General features: G+C 39.4%; 1 non-coding gene across 1 annotated transcript; it reads right to left on the bottom strand.

Moving 5' to 3' along the window:
* Positions 1-18,515: 18,515 nt before the first annotated feature.
* On the bottom strand, positions 18,516-18,622 carry LOC128281154 (small nucleolar RNA R71). The gene has a single exon (XR_008271366.1). It is a non-coding gene; the product is annotated as a small nucleolar RNA R71 (small nucleolar RNA).
* Between the last annotated feature and the right edge of the window lie 353 nt (positions 18,623-18,975).

Here is an 18,975-nt window from a genome sequence, read left to right as displayed (position 1 = left end):
TGAGTATCTTTTTCCAAGGTGAAACTTTAAGAAACACTTTGTCTCCTACCTAATACTCAATGTCTTTTCGTTTCAAATCCGCGTACGACTTCTGACGATCTGAAGCTGCCTTCAGACTTTCACGGATTATTTTTACTTTCTGTTCAGCATCTTTAATCAAATCAACTCCGAAAATTTTATTTTCATTGAGTTCGGTCCAAAATAACGGTGTACGGCATTTACGACCGTACAAAGCCTCGTAAGGTGCCATCTTAATGCTTGATTGAAAACTATTGTTGTAAGCAAATTCAATCAAGGGTAAATACCGTTCCCACGAACCACTAAACTCAAGAATGCAACATCTCAACATATCCTCGAGTATCTGAATTATCCGCTTAGATTGACCATCGGTCTGGGGATGAAAAGCGGTGCTGAAATGCAATTTGGGACCCAAAGCTTCTTGAAATTTCTTCCAAAATTGCGATGTGAATCTTGGATCTCTATCTGACACAATAGAAACGGGTACTCCATGTAACCTTACAATATGAGATACATACATTTCAACTAGCTTGTCAAGGGAGTAATCTATACATACAGGGATAAAATGAGCCGACTTTGTCAGTCTATCAACAACAACCCAGATCGCATCTTTTTTGCTTGATGACAATGGCAATCCAGATACAAAATCCATCGTGACTCGATCCCACTTCCATTCAGGTATCATGATTGGCTGAAGTAAACCCGTAGGCACTTGATGTTCCGCTTTCACTTGTTGACATATTAAACACTTCGAAACAAAATCGGATATGTCTCGTTTCATACCATGCCACCAAAACTGACGTCTCAGATCGTTGTACATTTTCGTACTCCCCGGGTGAATTGACATTTGGCTACAATGAGCTTCGTTCAGAATTGTCGAGATAAGTTCTGAATTTCTTGGAACACACAAATGACTTCTGAACCTCAAACAATCGTCATCATCAATTTGAAACTCTGATTCCATATTCGAAACACATTCAGCCCATTTTGCAACCAATTCATCATCGACTTTCTGAGCTTCACGAATTTGATGAATCAACAATGGTTTGGCCTTTAATTCTGCTACTAACACATTATCGGATAGAACGGACAAGTGTACATTCATCGCTTGTAAAGCAAACAGTGATTTACGACTTAAAGCATCCGCAACCACATTAGCCTTTCCCGGGTGATAGTCAATGACAAGCTCATAATCTTTTAACAACTCAAGCCAACGTCTTTGTCGCAGATTCAAATCTCTTTGAGTCGTCAAATATTTGAGACTTTTGTGATCCGAAAATACATGGCACTTCTCACCAAATAAGTAATGTCGCCATATTTTCAAAGCGAATACGATGGCAGCTAATTCGAGATCATGGGTTGGATAATTTTTCTCATGTGGCTTCAATTGCCTCGACGCATAAGCTACAACTCGACCTTCTTGCATCAATACACAACCCAACCCAAGCAAGGATGCATCACTGTAAATGACAAACTCTTTGCCTGATTCGGGCTGCACTAGTACTGGAGCTTCAGTCAAATAAGTTTTTAGTTGATCGAAACTTTTCTGACATTTTTCTGTCCATTCAAACTTAACATCTTTCTGAAGTAGTTTCGTCATTGGTGTGGCTATCATCGAGAAACCCTTTACAAACCGTCTGTAGTAACCGGCAAGTCCCAAAAAGCTCCGAACCTCAATAATATTTCTCGGAGGCTTCCAGTTAAGTACGGCTGAAATTTTGCTCGAATCAACTCTAATACCCGATGCAGATACCACATGACCCAAAAAGCTAACTTCTCTCAACCAGAACTCACATTTACTGAACTTGTCATATAACTGCTTATCCCGTAAAATCTGTAACACTAATCTCAGGTGTTCAGCATGTTCGGTTTCATCCCTCGAATAGACCAAAATGTCATCAATAAACACAACTACAAATCGATCCAAATCGTTCAAGATCCGATTCATCAAATCCATAAATATCGCAGGGGCATTAGTGAGTCCAAATGGCATCACTAAGAACTCGTAGTGACCGTATCTCGTTCTAAAAGCGTTTTGGGTATATCTCGAATTTCGAACTCAAGAATCGATAATAACCCGATCTCAAATCTATCTTTGAAAACACCGAGGCCCCTTTAGTTGATCAAACAAATCATCAATACGCAGTAACGGATATTTATTCTTTATTGTCACTTTATTCAGCTGACGATAGTTGATGCACAACCTCATGGTTCCGTCCTTCTTTTTCACAAACAATACTGGTGCACCCCAAGGTGAAAAACTCGATCGAGCAAAACCTCTATCCGTCAACTCTTGCAACTGAGGTTTTAATTCTTTCAATTCGTTGGTGCCATACGATCGGAGCTATCGAAATCGGTGTAGTCCTGTACAAGTTCGATGCCAAACTCTACCTCCGAACAGTGGTAACCCCTAATTCTTCTGAAAAACATCCGAATATTCACAAACCACTGGTACCGATTCAAGTTTCTTTTTTGATTCTTTATTATCAAGTACGTATGCAAGATACGCTTCACACCCCTTTCTCACATATTTTTGAGCTAACATTGAGGATATTATTGTTGGTAATCCGTTCCAATTAGTAGACTCAACTCGGATTATCTCATTATTTGCACATCTCAAATCAATAGTCTTACTTTTGCAATTCACAACTGCATCATGTACGGTCAACCAATCCACACCGAGAATAACATCAAATTCATCAAACGGTAAAAGCATCAAGTCGGCCGGAAAACAGGAGCCTCGGATTATTAAGGGGCATTTCTTACACACCTTGTCGACAAGCACATAACGACCCAAGGGATTCGACACTCTAATAACGAACTCAGTAGACTCAACAGGTAAAGTCTTACTGGATGCTAAAGCCTCACATACATAAGAATGAGTAGATCCAGGGTCAATTAAAGCAATCACATCAGTATCAAAGAGAGTGAAAGTACCGGTAATAACATCAGGTGAAGAAGCATCCTCGCGTGCACGTATAGCATAAGCTCTAGCAGGAGCACGAGCCTCAGATCTGGTGGTAACATCTCTAGATCCTCTCTGACCGCCACTAGCATTCCCCGCATTTTTAGGTGGCCTACTTCGTGCTATAGTAGCACCCAGTTTCCCACTCTGATTTACATTTTGTTCAGACAGTCTCGGACAATCTTTGATAAAGTGGTCAGCTGATCCGCTCTTATAACAGGAGCGGTTATGGAATCTACAACTCCCCGAATGCCATTTACCACAATACTGGCACTCTGTCCTGTCCCGATGATCATTTCCAACACTGGCAACCGAAGTGACTCGCGTACTCACAAGGGGTCGATCACGATCTCGTCTAGAAAAACCCGAAGTGTCTTTAGATCGGCCTGACTCATCTCTAAATTTCTTCGATGATCGTTGAAAGGGCTTTCCAAGATCTCTTCTGAAACTCTTTTGCTCCCATATCGCTTTTTTTTCTCCTTGTTGAGCTCTTGACTTTGCAAGCTCGCTCAACAAGTACTACAAATTCTCGATTTCAAGAATGCCAACATACGCTTTTATATCTTTATTCATCCATCTTCAAACGTTTACACATTACGACTTCAAGAAATGCATTCTCGAACGTCATCGGCTAAGCCTCACAAACTTTCGTTCATAATCGATGTGAGACATGGAACCTTGTTTAAGTTCAAGAAATTCCTTCCGTTTTTGATCAATGAATCTCGGCTAATATACTTTTTGAAACTCGGTTTGGAAAAACTCCCAAGTTACTCGTTCTCAAGGCACAACAGAAATCAACGATTCTACCAATAGTATGCGTAATCACGTAGTAAAGAAATAGTACACTTCAGACATTCATCGGGTGTGCAAGATAGTTCATCAAGTACCCGAATAGTGTTGTCCAACCAAAATTCAGCTTGCTCGGCATCATCGTTGTCGTAGCTTTAAATTCATAGAGTCTCATGCTTTGGATTCATCAACTGGGGCTTATTTAACCTCATCTGATCAATCACCGGAGGTATCGCGGTTGCAGGGGGTGTATTAGTCGGGGGTGGGGGTTGTGGGATAGCCGTATTAGTTCGAATATACTGATTGAACCAATCATTCATCACGCTATAAAAAGCCTGCCTAGCTTCATCATTCTGATTACTAGCAATAGGTTGAGAGTCCACCAGCGCGTCCCATGTGCGAGAGCGCGCGCTACACTCTCAACATCATCACCACCGCTTCGGTTGGGATCGGGATCCATTACTATAAATAAACACATTTTTAATCGTAAATCACCACACTATCGATAAACACATAATGGCATGTATAGCTATTCCCCTACGTATTACGGTAGTCCTAGAATCGACTAAACCGTAGCTCTGATACCAATTAAATGTCACACCCCGTACCCGAGACCATTACCGGAGTCGAACTCGAGGTGCTAACGGACTTAATTCCTTACTTAAACAGCTCATACAATTCATTTTTAAAATTTCCAGACGAGCTGGCTAACTGCATCACAGTCACTCTAAAAATCATATCTCGAGTTCCAAAACTCGAAATCCAATTCCGTAAATTTTTCCTGAAACTAGACTCATACATATATTTACTAATTTCTTTCTAGAATTTTTGGTTGGGCAAATTAGTACAGTTTATTAGTTAAAGTCTCCCCTGTTTCAGGGTTTGATTACTCTGACCTTCATGCATTACGACTTAAATATCTCCCAGTAAAGGGCTTAAATACTTATGCTGTTTGTTTCTAATGAAACTAGACTCAAAAAGGAATCTGTACATATAAAGCATGACTTCTAATTATCTCTGGTTAATTTATGGTGAATTTCCAAAGTCAGAACAGGGGATCCAAAAATAGCTCTTGTCCTGTTTCACGAAAACTTAAACATCTCATAAAGTACGGCCCATATGGTCGTTTCGTTTCTTTCATGTGAAATTAGACTCATAAGATTCAATTACATAATTTATTCATTATTTAATTCCATTTCTACTATTTTTAGTGATTTTTCAAATTCACATCACTGCTGCTGTCAGCATCTATTTTAAGGTAAATTTTACCTATTTCATAGTTTTCCATGAATCAACTAGTAATTTGACATACATTATTTCCAAGTATAATCACGATTAGCCATGACATACGTAGCACCAATAGGACCATGATTGGCCATTCCAATGGCTAATCATTACCAAACATTTCCACACCACTTAATAACCATATCATAAGACCATATATACAAAATGATCATAATGTTATACTCAAAATATACAAGCCATTTTCGCATGGCTATACAAATATACATTACCAAAAGATACTTAATCAACAACAAGGGTCAGCCCTATACATGCCATTATCAAGTTCAACTGAAGAGTACCAAAAAGTGGCTTAGATAGTGTGGATGACTTCGACTTTGACACTTCCGAGTCCAATAGTTGACGAACAAAATCTATAAAACCGAGAATTAAAGCAAAAGAATAAGCATTTCGATGCTTAGTAAGTTTTAAATGATGAAATCATTTAAAAGAATGGCATAATAATATCTAAGTTTGTTTGTTTCATCCTTTGGCCGAATAGAAAATAACTAAGGTACTACTTTTATCATTCATATCACAAAGGTGAAAGCAATATATATATCCAACTAAATTCATTCTATAGTCGAATACGTTCATCTCACATTTTCGTGTCAATCTCATGCATATACACCTACATCTCACATTTGTGAAGTTGAACTCTCTAATTCGGAACTCATACATCATAATCAGATCATAAACGTTCGAATGATTTTAAACAATGGTCTAAGCATCCCCACCAATTTCAAAGTCATAATTTAACATAATCATATTCTCAACGAGAGTAAATTACTTACCTAGTTATCTTACTGTAAGTAACACATTGGTTTAAAATTGTTTCAACATGTATTATATGATTTCTCGTTAATATTTATGAGTTTTCAACTCAATATTATGCCGTCACGAGACGCCCTTCGAACCAAGCCCGATTCTTAGCGCCGACTCAAAAAGCCCTTCGAGACCAAGCTCGGATTATGACATTGGCGAAGGCCCTTGAAACTAGGTTCGATTATGACACTGGCTCAAAAGCCCTTCGAGACCAAGCTCGGATTTAAACCCCGATTAACATTCACACATATATGCATATATATATATATATAATTGCTTTATCAAATCATAAGCTAAGTTCCATTACTTAAAGACTTACCTCGGATGTTGTCGAACGATTTCAACAGCTATTCGATCACTTTTTCCTTTCCCTATCCAACTTTGACCCCTTGCTCTTGAGCTAAATAAGTATAAATAGAGATGTTTAATATTTTGATCAATAGTGTTTACTTATTATTCACATTCGGTAATCAAATATCCATCTCATTTTAATATATTATCATTACCACAATTAGTCTTAAACCTACCGATTTCATAACTAATATATGTTCATACACAAATGTTACTTTCACCAAATGCTCTTGTAATTAAAGTAATAACTTATCAATCGACTATCAAAACCAAATGTCATTATATTACTAGATATACATGCACCCACATACATAAGCTCAATAATCATAATATAACATCATGTAATTATATTATTTATGTGGCCGAATATACTTACCATGTTCACAAACACTCTTCAACGATTTCTTTTCTTTAGTCAAACACATAATTTTCCATCTCAAAATTTATTTTCCTACTAATTTAACTTACTCCGAGGTTGAATGCTACTTTAGCATTAAGCTTATATTCTCTTCGTTATTAAGTAATTGTTCATAGCTGATCATATGACCAAAATTCCCATTTCCAAGCCATAGCCACATCATGACACCAAATATATACATACAAACCACAATTAGTCTAAGTCGATACTTCACTTTTACGAGCCATTTTCGCATGGCCGTACATATATACATCACAACATATTCAACCAACAAGGGGTAGTCCTATACATGCCATTTCAAAGTTCAACCAAAATTTATACCAAAATAGAGGCGTGGATAGTGTGGATGACTTCGACTTTATTGATCCCGAATCCGATTGCTATCGGCGAAATCTATAAAACAGAGGGCCAAAGTAACAGGGTAAGCATTTTTTATGCTTAGTAAGTCTCAAGGAATATAATCAACTCTAATTACAGCAATACATTCGCATAGCCACATGCATCATTTCATTAATCGCATTCTTACTTCACACTTCATCATTATATACTTTCACAAAGTATCAATCAATTCGATAACTAAAATTCATTAGTCGACTGAGCGAATGATGCTCAAACATGTCGACTTTCCAATGCACATATAACGTACCTTATCCTTTGGGCTTTTCGAGTGTACGTACTAATTGAATTCATTACAACAACCAACACTCACCTCCAGCCCAAGATTCTTGAATATAACCGGATATAATCACGTGCACAAATGCCTTGGTCTTAGCCGGATAGAATAACTTCGCACGAATGCCTTGGTCTTAGCAGGATATAGCCACTAGCACAATTGCCTTGGTCTTAACCCGGATATAATTTCAGCATAATTGTCCTCGGGCTTAGCCCGGATATCATTCAATTTCTCATGTACACATACATCAATAATCATTGGACATACATATTTCATTTTCGTTACTAAGGCTCAAACGCACATATATTCACAAGCATATTAGCCGGGACTTAGCCCGGTATCATTCAATTTCTCATACTCACATAAATCAATAATCATACACATTCATACTTCATCTCACATAATTCAAGTAAGGTCACTTCTTGAGGACTTACCTCGGATGTTGTCGAGCGGCTTTTTCGGCTATTCGATCACTTTTTCCTTCCCTTGTCCAATTGTGGCCCTCTTAGCTCTTGAGCTAATTCAAACAAATTCAATTTATTAAAACCTCATTGTGCTTGCTTATGGCGAATATGACAAGGAGTTTAAATGGTCATATGGCCACTCTTTAGCTTGAATACACAATGGTCATGCACATTTTATACTACATCAAGCAATTCAATACAATTTATTTGAGCATCAAGGAAAAGCTAAGGCCTTCAATAGGCTACCCAAGGCGAATATTCATATACATGTTGAGGCCAATTATGCACTTAATACCTCACAAAAACAGCATGCATTTTACTAGTTAATGCTTTGCACATTGTGGCTCAAAACTTATAATATAGCATCAAGCACTTATATGTGTGCTAGGCGAATTGTGCTTGCAATTTCACAAGCATTCTTCAACATCTTCTTCTTTAAACCAATATATTCATCACTTACTTCATAGCCAAAACATCATGTGCAAACATATATATACATATATGAGCATGGCGAATTTCAAGGTGTCCATAGCCATCCAAAATACAAATTTTAACTAACATGCAAGAAGCATGAACCATGCTCATGAATGCATCATGGCGAATATGACAATCATGCTCCTTTCAACTTCAATCATGGTTAAACACAAAAGAAAACTCAAAATCTTACTCAAGAGTAGACAATCCATCATTGCATGCATCATCATCAAGCTTCACACTTAGCATGCAATGGCTTTATCACCATAACAACTTTGGCCAAATACCATTTCCATGGCATAACAAAGATTTGAGCCATGGCTAACATGCACATCAAGTTAGCAACCAAAACATGCATGAAACTCCTAACACAACCTCATACATACCTTAATCTTGATGCCAATTTAGCCAAATCACCTTCTAGATCTCTTCTAAACCAAGCATGAAGCAAAAATCCTCTTTCTTCCCTTATGATTTTCGGCCAAAAGGATGAGAAAGGATGAACACAACAAAATTTTTTCTTCCTCTTTCTCAACTCACGGCAAGGGGGGATTACCACACTCACACACATTTTTTTTCATTTTTTATCACCCATACACCTTTGTTTATTATTTCACCGTAATGCACCAACAAAACATGTTTCATGACATGTTTAGCCCATCCTCCTTGTCATGGCCGGCCACCACCTATAAAGGGGAATTTGACATGCAAGTCCATTATTTTGCATGCATGCTTTAATTAGTCATCACACATTTCCCCATCATACTTTCAAAGTTCACTACTAGGTCATTTCTAGTGAAATTCACCTTTATAACACTAAACCAATCATCAAAAATGTCATACATGAATACACACATATTATAGGCATCGAAATAAATTTTAAATTATTTTTATGCCTCGGTTTTGTGGTCCCGAGACCACCTTCCGACTAGGGTCAATTTTGGGTGTCACAACTCTCCCCACTTAAGAAATTTTCGTCCCAAAAATCTTACCGTAAATAGGCTTGGATATCGCTCTTTCATAGAGTTCTCGGTCTCCCAAGTAGCTTCTTCTATCCGTGCTTGAGCCATAACACTTTCACTAGCGGAACCCGCTTGTTTCATAACTCTTTCACTTCTCGTGATAGGATACGAATCGGTTCTTCCTCATAACTCATATTAGCTTGAATTTCAATTTCGATGGACTAATCACGTGCGATGGATCGGATCTATAGCGTCGAAGCATCGAAACGTGAAAGACATCGTGAACCTTTTGAGTTCGGGGCAAAATCAAATGATATGCCACCGGACCGACTCGCTCGGATATCTCATATGGCCCAATGAACCTCGGGCTCAACTTGCCCTTACGGCCGAACACGAGTATCTTTTCCAAGGCGATACCTTGAGAAACACTTTATCACCCACGATACTCGATATCCTTACGCTTCAGATCCGCGTCACGACTTACGACGATCGGAGGCTATCTTCGACTTTCACGGATTACTTTCACTTTCTGCTCAGCATCCCTAATCAAATCCACCACGAAAATCTTGCTTTCACCGAGCTCGGTCCTAAACAATGGTGTACGGCATTTACGAATCGTACAAGGCCTCGTAGGTGCCATCTTAATACTTGATTGAAAGTCATGTTGTAAGCGAATTCAATCAACGGCAAATACCATTCCATGAACCACTAAACTCGAGGACGCAACATCTTAACATATCCTCAAGTATCCGAATTATCCGCCGGATTGACCATCGGTTTGGGGGTGAAAGGCGGTGCTGAAATGCAACTTGGTACCCAAAGCTTCTTGCAACTTTTTCCAAAATCGCGAGGTAAATCTCGGATCTCTATCCGACACGATGGAAATAGGCACCCCGTGTAATCTCACAATCTGAGAAACGTACAATTTCGCTAATTTGTCCATTGAAAAATCCGTGCGTCGACGGGACAAAGTGGGCGACTTAGTCAATCGATCTACCACGACCCAAACCGCATCCTTCTTACTTGCGACAATGGCAGTCCGGATACAAAGTCCATTGTGACTCGATCCCATTTCCACTCGGGTATCGTGATTGGCTGAAGTAATCTTGAAGGCACCTGATGTTCCGCTTTCACTTGTTGACATATTAAACATCTCGAAACAAAGTCGGAGATGTCTCGCTTCATACCATGCCACCAAAACCGACGTTTCAAATCATTGTACATCTTCGTACTCCCCGGGTGGATTGCCATTCGGCTACAATGGGCTTCATTCAGAATTATCGAAATGAGTTCCGAATTCTTTGGAACACACAGACGACTTTTGAACCTCAAACAATCGTCATCATCGATTTGAAATTCCGAGTCCTTGTTCGGCACACACTCAGCCCGTTTTGCAGCCAACTCGTCGTCGACTTTCTGAGCTTCTCGAATTTGATGTATCAACAGTGGTTTGGCTTTCAATTCAGCTACTAATACACTATCGGATGAACAGACAAGTGCACGTTCATCGCTCGTAAAGCGAATAATGATTTACGACTCAAGGCATCCGCGACCACATTCGCCTTTCCGGGTGATAGTCAATGACCACTCATAATCCTTTAACAGCTCGAGCCAACGTCTTTGTCGCAGATTTAAGTCTCTTTGGGTCATCAAATATTTGAGACTTTTGTGATCCGAGTATACATGGCACCTTTCACCAAATAAGTAATGTCGCCAAATCTTCAAGGCGAATACGATGGCGGCCAATTCGAGATCATGAGTCGGATAATTTTTCTCATGTGGCTTTAATTGCCTCGACGCATAGGCCACAACTCGACCTTCTTGCATTAATACGCAACCTAACCCAAGTAGAGAGGCGTCGCTATAGATGACAAACTCTTTGCCGGACTCGGGTTGCACTAGAATTGGGGCTTCAATCAAATAAGTTTTCGATTGATCGAAACTTTTTGGCATTTCTCAATCCATTCAACTTAACATCCTTTTGGAGTAGCCGTCATCGGCGTGGCTATCGTTGAGAAGCCTTTACAAATCGTCGGTAATAACCTGCAAGCCTCAAAAAGCTCGAACCTCGATAAATATTTCTCGAGGCTTCCAATTAAGTATGGCTGAAATTTTATTCGGTCGACTCGAATACCGTCAGATACCACATGACCCAAGAAGCTAACCTCTTAACCGTAACTCACACTTGCTGAACTTAGCATATAATTGCTTATCCCGTAAAATTTGTAGCACTAACCGCAGTGTTCAAAGATGTTTGGTCTCATTTCTTGAATAGACCAAGATGTCATCAATGAACACGACTACGAATCGATCCAAATATGGTCTAAAGATCTGATTCATTAAATCCATAAATCTGCAGGGCATTAGTGAACCCAAACGGCATCACTAGGAACTCATAGTGACCATATCTTGTTCGAAGGCGGTCTTGGTACGTCCGAATCTCGGATTCGCAATTGATAATAGCCCGATCTCAAATCTATTTTCGAGAACACCGAGGCTCCTTCGAGTTGATCGAACAAGTCATCGATACGTGGTAACGGATATTTGTTCTTTATCGTCGCTTTATTAAGTCGACGATAGTCGATCTACACCGCATGGTTCCATCTTTCTTTTCACAAACAACACCGGCGCACCCAAGGCGAGAAACTCGGGCGAGCAAAACCTCTATCCACCAATTCTTGCAACCGAGCTTTCAACTCCTTTAATTCGTTGGTGCCATATGATACGGAGCTATCGAATTGGAGTGGTACCGGTACCAATTCGATGCCAAATTCTATTTCCGAGCAGTGGTAAACCCGGTAATTCTTCTGGGAAAACATCCGGTATTCACAAACCACGGCACAGATTCGGGTTTCTTTTCTGATTCCTTGTCATCGAGCACGTACGCAAGGTACACTTCGCACCCTTTCCTTACATATTTCTGGGCCAACATCGCTGATATTACAGCTGGCAACTCCATTAAGTCCGTAGACTCAACCCGAATTATTTCATTATTCGCGCACCTCAAATCGATAGTCTTGCTCTTGCAATTTACAACCGCATCGTACATGGTCAACCAATCCAAACCAAAAGCATCAAGTCCGCCGGAAAACAAGAACGTCGGAACACTAGGGGACTTTTCTTGCACACTTTGTTGACAAGCACGTAATGACCCAAGGGGTTTGACACCGAATTACAAACTCGAGAGACTCAATAGGCAAAGTCTTCTTTGGATGCTAAGGTTTCACATATATATGAATGAGTAGAACCGGGGTCAATCAAAGCAATCACATTTGTATTGAAAAGAGTGAAAGTACCGTAATGACATCCGAGAGGCAAGATCCTCGCGTGCGCGTATGGCATAAGTCCTAGCAGAGCACGAGCCTCGAGATCGATGGTAGCATCTCTAGATCCTCTCGACCGCCAATCGACATTGCCCACATTTCTAGGTGGCCTACCTCGAGTAGTGGTAGCACCGGGTTTCCACTCGACTTACATTCTGCTCATGCATCCTCGGGCAATCCTTCATAAAGTGGTCGGCCGATCCACACTTATAGCAGAGCGATCACGAAACCAACAGCTCCCGAATGCCATTTGCCACAATGTGGACACTCCGCCCTCTCTCGGCGATCATTTCCACCATCAGCGATCGAAGTGACTCGTGTGGTCACAGGGGTCGATCGCGTCCTCGTCTAGAAAAGCCCGAACGCCTCTAGATCTGCTCGCATCATCTCGAAATCTCTTCGATGCTTGTTGAAGAGACTTTCCGAGGACCTCTTCGAATTCTCCAGTTCCCACATCAGCTTTTTGTTTCTCCTTTCTAAGCTCTTGACTTTACAAGCTCGCTCAACAAGTACTACGAACTCTCGTATCTCGAGGATGCCAACAAACATCCTTATATCATCATTCAGCCCATCCTCGAAGCGTTTACATAACGACTTGGACGAAATGCATTCTCGCGTCTGGCTAAGCCTCACAAATTTTCGTTCGTGAGTCGGTGGCGACATCGAACCTTGCTTAAGATCAAGGAATTCCCTCCGCTTTTGGTCGATGAATCTCGATCGATATACTTTTTTGAACTCGGTTTGAAAGAATTCCCAAGTCACTTGCTCTCTAGGCACCACAAGTCGAGTACTCCACCAATAGTAGGCGGACTCGCGTAGCAAGGAGATGGTACACTTTAAGCACTCATCGGTGTACAGGATAGCTCATCAAGCACCCGGATAGTGTTATCTAACCAAAATTCAGCTCGCTTCGGCATCATCATCATCCGTAGCCTTAAATTCAGTGGCCCCATGTTTTCAATCCTATCGATTGGGGCTTACTTGACCTTATTTGGTCATCACCGGAGGTATTGTAGGTGCGGGGTTGCATTTGTCGGAATGGAGGTTGTGGAACAGCCGTGTTAGTTCGAATGTATTGATTAAACCATTCGTTCATCACACTATAAAAGGCTTGCCTAGCCTCATCATTCGGGTTGCTGGCCATAGGTTGAGAGTCCGCCGGCGCTGTCCCTTGCGCGGAGCAGGTGCCACACTCTCCACATCATCACTATCGCTTCGGTTGGGATCGGGATCCATTGCTATAAACAAACACAAAGTCAAATTGTCAAAAATCACCACACTATCGATTCATCATTTAATGGCATGTATAGCTAGACCCCAAACACATCACGGTAGTCCTAGAATCGACTAAACCGTGGCTCTGATACCAATAAAATTGTAACACCCGAACCCAAGACCATCGCCGTTATCGGACACGAGGGTTAACAAGCCAAGTTCACTTGTTTTGCCCATCCATTTGACATTTCCAGTCAGGCTGGAAAACTGCGTCACTGTCGCCTTAAAAATCATATCTCGAGTTTCAAAACTCGGAAACTGGTTTCGTAAATTTTTCCCTGAATTTAGACTCATATATCCATCCATGTATTTATTTCTAGAATTTTTGGTCGGGCCAATTGGTACAGTTTATTAGTTAAAGTCACCCATGTTACAGGGATCGACTGCTCTGACCTTTGCGCGGTATAACTTGAATATCTCTCTGTACAGGGCTTTAATGCTGGTTCTGTTTGTTTCTAATGAAACTAGACTCAAAATGGAATCTGTACATATAAGTTATGTCTCCTAATTCTTTTGTATAATTTATAGTAAATTTTAAAGTTGCGACAGGGAACCCAGAAACCGTTCTGGTCCTGTCTCACAATAGTTTTAATATCTCTTAACATGTAACTCCTATGACCATTTCGTTTCTTCCATATGAAAATAGACTCATCAAGGTTCATTTACATAGCTTATTCACTATTTAATTCCATTCCTACGAATTTTGGTGATTTTTCACATTCACGTCACTGCAGCTGGCAGCATCTGTTTTAAGGTAGGTCTTACCTATTTGGTAGTCTCCATGAACCAACTAGTCTTGCCATACATAGGTTCATATATGATCATTTTAACCATGCCAATGGCTGATCATATGACCAAAATTCCCATTTCCAAGCCATAGCCACATCATGACACCAAATATATACATACAAACCACAATTAGTCTAAGTCGATACTTCACTTTTACGAGCCATTTTCGCATGGTCGTACATATATACATCACAACATATTCAACCAACAAGGGGTAGTCCTATACATGCCATTTCAAAGTTCAACCAAAATTTATACCAAAATAGAGGCGTGGATAGTGTGGATGACTTCGACTTTATTGATCCCGAATCCGATTGCTATCGAGCGAAATCTATAAAACAGAGGGCCAAAGTAACGGGGTAAGCATTTTTTTATGCTTAGTAAGTCTCAAGGAATATAATCAACTCTAATTACAGCAATACATTCGCATAGCCACATGCATCATTTCATTAATACGCATTCTTACTTCACACTTCATCATTATATACTTTCACAAAGTATCAATCAATTCGATAACTAAAATTCATTAGTCGACTGAGCGAATGATGCTCAAACATGTCGACTTTCCAATGCACATATAACGTACCTTATCCTTTGGGCTTTTCGAGTGTACGCATTAATTGAATTCATTACAGCAACCAACACTCACCTCCAGCCCAAGATTCTTCGAATATAACCGGATATAATCACGTGCACAAATGCCTTGGTCTTAGCCGGATAGAATAACTCGCACGAATGCCTTGGGTCTTAGCCCGATATAGCCACTAGCACAATTGCCTTCGGTCTTAACCGGATATAATTTCCAGCATAATTGTCCTCGGGCTTAGCCCGGATATCATTCAATTTCTCATGTACACATACATCAATAATCATTGGACATACATATTTCATTTTCGTTACTAAGGCTCAAACGCACATATATTCACAAGCATATTCGCCTTCGGGACTTAGCCCGGTATCATTCAATTTCTCATACTCACATAAATCAATAATCATACACATTCATACTTCATCTCACATAATTCAAGTAAGGTCACTTCTTGAGGACTTACCTCGGATGTTGTCGAACGGCTTTTTCGGCTATTCGATCACTTTTTCCTTCCCTTGTCCAATTGTGGCCCTCTTAGCTCTTGAGCTAATTCAAACAAATTCAATTTATTAAAACCTCATTGTGCTTGCTTATGGCGAATATGACAAGGAGTTTAAATGGTCATATGGCCACTCTTTAGCTTGAATACACAATGGTCATGCACATTTTATACTACATCAAGCAATTCAATACAATTTATTTGAGCATCAAGGAAAAGCTAAGGCCTTCAATAGGCTACCCAAGGCGAATATTCATATACATGTTGAGGCCAATTATGCACTTAATACCTCACAAAACAGCATGCATTTTACTAGTTAATGCTTTGCACATTGTGGCTCAAAACTTATAATATAGCATCAAGCACTTATATGTGTGCTAGGCGAATTGTGCTTGCAATTTCACAAGCATTCTTCAACATCTTCTTCTTTAAACCAATATATTCATCACTTACTTCATAGCCAAAACATCATGTGCAAACATATATATACATATATGAGCATGGCAATTTCAAGGTGTCCATAGCCATCCAAAATACAAATTTTAACTAACATGCAAGAAGCATGAACCATGCTCATGAATGCATCATGGCGAATATGACAATCATGCTCCTTTCAACTTCAATCATGGTTAAACACAAAAGAAAACTCAAAATCTTACTCAAGAGTAGACAATCCATCATTGCATGCATCATCATCAAGCTTCACACTTAGCATGCAATGGCTTTATCACCATAACAACTTTGGCCAAATACCATTTCCATGGCATAACAAAGATTTGAGCCATGGCTAACATGCACATCAAGTTAGCAACCAAAACATGCATGAAACTCCTAACACAACCTCATACATACCTTAATCTTGATGCCAATTTAGCCAAATCACCTTCTAGATCTCTTCTAAACCAAGCATGAAGCAAAAATCCTCTTTCTTCCCTTATGATTTTCGGCCAAAAGGATGAGAAAGGATGAACACAACAAAATTTTTTCTTCCCTCTTTCTCAACTCACGGCAAGGGGGATTACCACACTCACACACATTTTTTTTTCATTTTTATCACCCATACACCTTTGTTTATTATTTCACCCTAATGCACCAACAAAACATGTTTCATGACATGTTTAGCCCATCCTCCTTGTCATGGCCGCCACCACCTATAAAGGGGAATTTGACATGCAAGTCCATTATTTTGCATGCATGCTTTAATTAGTCATCACACATTTCCCCATCATACTTTCAAAGTTCACTACTAGGTCATTTCTAGTGAAATTCACCTTTATAACACTAAACCAATCATCAAAAAATGTCATACATGAATACACACATATTATAGGCATCGAAATAAATTTTAAATTATTTTTATGCCTCGGTTTTGTGGTCCCGAGACCACCTTCCGACTAGGGTCAATTTTGGGCTGTCACACCACTTTAGCATTTGCCTAGCACATTTCTAAATTTTCTCATACAAGTCCTATTTAATAAATTTCACATACTATATACAAAATTTAAGCATGAATTTTTCACACATGCATATTCATATATAATAAGCATCAAATATGACTGTTAATTATTTTTATGACTCGGTTTCGTGGTCCCGAAACCACTTTCCGACTAGGGTCAAATTAGAGCTGTCACACCTAGGGTGTTAATTAGAGAAAGGTCTCAATTATTCAATCTAGGGATTATATGTTATTAGTCTTGAATAGGGATAATAACATAACCTAGGGATCTCTACGGAACAAGTTAAATGAATAAATCGTCCGATTCAGAGCCAGAATAACAAGTACAGTCTAGGTGGATTTTTCCTTAGGTATTGTCTTAATTCAATAGATTTTCCCAAAAGCAATTCCCCAATTCTATTCTCTGTGAGTTCTTAGTTTAGATAATTAGTTAGTTAAAACAAAACCCCATAATTTTTAGGCTAGATAATAAAAAGATAGTCATTACTAGTACTTTTAGTTCCTTGGGGTTCGACAATCCGGTCTTGCTAAAACTATACTACTGTTCGATAGGTACACTTGCCTACATCGCGATAATAGTTAGTTTCAAGAACGATTAATTATAAATATTTAAAACCTATCATGAAATAACGTAATCAAGTTTTTGGCGCCGTTGCCGGGGAACTAAGATATTAGGAACGCTCAATTTTTATTACTTTAGCCATTTAATTTTCTTGCAATTTAATTTAATTTAATTATTATTATTACTTATTAATTTACTTTTTCCTTTTCTTGGCAGGTTTTTATAGTTTATGACTAGAAGAAACCCGTCAAGGCCACTACTTTTTGACGAAGAAATCGATCGCACGGTTCGCAGAAACCAAAGAGAAATAAGGTGAAACTTAAGATACACAGAGAACGAGCAAAAGGACGATTCTCAACCCCCAACCGAAGAGATGGCTGAAAACCAAGGCAATCAGCTACCTCCTACAATTGCTGCTAATCAAAATCCTGCTCCACGCATTATGTATGATTATGCTAAACCTTCTTTAACAGGAACTGAATCGAGCATAGTTAGACCTGCTGTAGCTGCAAATACTTTTGAACTGAAACCTAACACAATTCAAGTGATACAACAGTTTGCTCAGTTTGATGGTTTGCAGGATGAAGATCCCAACGCTCACTTAGCAAACTTTTTGGAACTATGCGATACATTTAAAATCAATGACGTTTCTGATGATGCCATACGTCTTCGGTTATTCCCCTTTTCATTAAGGAATAAGGCTAAACAGTGGTTGAACTCGTTACCACGAGGGTCAATTACTACTCGGGAACAAATGACTGAAAAATTTTTACTAAAATATTTTCTGTCGGCTAAAACGGTTAAATTACGTAATGATATCTCTTCTTTTGTGCAGATGGATTTAGAAACACTCTACGATGCATGGGAGAGATACAAGGACCTTTTGAGAAGGTGCCCCCACCATGGGTTATCGCTTTAGCTTCAGGTTCAAACATTCCATAACGGCTTAAATCCTTCGACTTGACAAATGGTTGACGCACCTGCTGGCAGAACCATTAATAATAAAACACCTGAAGATGCTTATGAGTTCATAGAGGAAATGTCACTAAATAACTATCAGTGGCAGGTCATGAGGACAAAGCCAACGAAAACAGCTAGTGTTTATAATGTCGATTCAGTTTCCATGCTTTCTAATCAGGTAGAACTCTTGAATAAGAAAATTGATGGTTTTCTTAGTTCTTCACAGGTTCACCCAGTGATGCAATGCAAAGCAAGTGGAGGTGGAACAATCCATTCGGAATACCAACCTTATGGCCACAACA

The sequence above is a fragment of the Gossypium arboreum genome, chromosome 9 (genome assembly GCF_025698485.1).
Source record: "Gossypium arboreum isolate Shixiya-1 chromosome 9, ASM2569848v2, whole genome shotgun sequence".
In the NCBI taxonomy this organism is placed as follows: Eukaryota; Viridiplantae; Streptophyta; class Magnoliopsida; order Malvales; family Malvaceae; genus Gossypium; species Gossypium arboreum.
This window is presented reverse-complemented; position numbering and strand designations above follow the sequence as displayed.